Source organism: Caenorhabditis briggsae (genome assembly GCF_000004555.2).
Source record: "Caenorhabditis briggsae AF16 supercontig from assembly CB4, cb25.NA_135, whole genome shotgun sequence".
In the NCBI taxonomy this organism is placed as follows: Eukaryota; Metazoa; Nematoda; class Chromadorea; order Rhabditida; family Rhabditidae; genus Caenorhabditis; species Caenorhabditis briggsae.
The window spans coordinates 15,509-17,573 of record NW_025543318.1 but is presented as its reverse complement, the minus strand read 5'-3'; positions in this window follow the sequence as shown (position 1 = coordinate 17,573).

Here is a 2,065-nt window from a genome sequence, read left to right as displayed (position 1 = left end):
TTTTGCTGAAAAATCGATATTTCACCCAATTAGAAAGTTGCGGAATTTCATGAAAAACCAGAAGATTTTTTTCGGAATTAAAGATTTTCCACTTTCAACTTCAAATATATTCGAATTTTTAGGATAAATAGCCAAAAATGTACGGAGAAAGGACAATTCCTTATAAAGCAAGAAATTGGAAATAGAAAAGAAGGAAAAAGAAGGGAAGAAAGGGGACGACGCACACAAAGGAACAGAAATGCTGCCCCGTTTGCCGAGGACGTTTCTCTCCGTCTCTCCATTTCGCACACTCTCTCACTTACTTCCATTTCCCTCCTTTTCCGCTCTTTTTCTCTGCGTCTCTTTCCGTTTCTCGCTATTTCTCTGTCGTCCTCTTCTTCCTCTTCTTCCTTGTGAATTATACAGCGGAAATGGGAAAGAGACGAGCGGAGGAGGGAAGGAAGGAAGTGGAAGAGGCTTTCGTAAGTTTTCCCTCTCTCTCTCTCTCTTTCTCTCTCTCTTTCTCTATCTCTTTTTCCATCTTTCAAAAAAATATTAATTGAATTTCACAGAATTAAGAAAAACAGAAAAGAAACGCGCTCATTATACTTTTTTTCTTCAAGCTTGACATATCTGCTCTACCATGTAGAGTTGGTAGAGTAGTAGATTGTTGTCCTGGCGCTCAGCGGAAACGAACCCGCGGCGTGCACAGGTCCTGGGCGATGATGCGCATAAAGAACCCGATCCATATGCGATCCTCTAGAAGTCCGTTTGACACATATCGCGAACAACGAGCTGCGATGAGTCTCATATGTGTGCGATGCGGGAGAGGCTGAATCGAGTGTTCCGAATGCGCGCGTATCCTAGATGGATTCTAGGTGGGTGGGCGATGTGTGCGATATGGGTCTGATACGGTAGGCCGACTACAACACTCCGAAATCCCGGATGCGCCCATTGTTTACCGTAAATCCACACCGGCAACTTTGTCAATTTTTCGTCAATTCGAGCCTACATTTCTGGTTTTTCGATTATTCCTTCGATGTTTGTGAAAAAGAGTTATGGCAGAATAAAAAATCGTTGAATTCTTGCAGAAACATGTCTTTCACTCGTTAATTGCTAAGTTTTTCGCCAAAATAGGTGATATTGAGTTTTTTGATTTCACTTTGTAATTATTGTAAAAATCGTATTTTCAGGTGGAATAAAAGGTAAGTTGGTAAGTATGCAATAATTACAAAGTGTAAATTATAAAAATTTTCAATTTTTTCATGCAATTTCAAAAAAGTGAAAGTGAGACATATTTTTTGAAATGAAAACAAAACAATTTTTAGCGATTTTTTCCCATTTTGTTCTGTTTTTGATTGCATATCAAATTTAAATGGAAACTGCCATAAGTCTTTTTCAAAACAAAAACATTGAGTTTCGAAAAATCAGTAATATGTCGTTCAAAATATAAAAGAATATGGAATAATAAAGGAGAAGTACGAAATCGGAAGACCTGAACAAAATCACATCACAATAGAACTTAACTGATACTTCTAGGAACCCCCAACCAACGTTTTAGTTCATTTCATCGAGTGCCAGCAAGCCAGGCGAGGAGATGCTTTGCGGCGGCGGTGTGCCCCATATGCCCCGTATATGCCCCATACCGGCGTCCTTTCCCTGTACCCAATTCATCGGCGCGTCCTCCGTCGCCCATCCATTATGCGTATGCGCGCCCAGGACCAGTGCCATGTAGAGTTGGTAAAGTAGTAGATTATAATCCTGGCGCTCAGCGGAAACAAACCCGCGGCGTGCGGCGCGGCGAACAACAGCGCACACCATATGGCTACGCGTGCAACAGGGGAGAAAGGGGAAGGAGTACGTATATGAACGAGTGGGTGGCGAGAAGGCTAGAGGGAGGAGGGAGGAGGGGAAGAGGGAAGCTGAAAAGCAAAGAGCACCAAACTACGGATTTCCAATTACAGTTTTATTATTTTTAAAGTAAAGATATACATTCAAAAATACATTTTTATTTAGTTGAAAGGGGGACTCCGACCAGAAATTTGTATTGCATTAAAATGTGTTAAAATTTATCTATTTTTCAAAT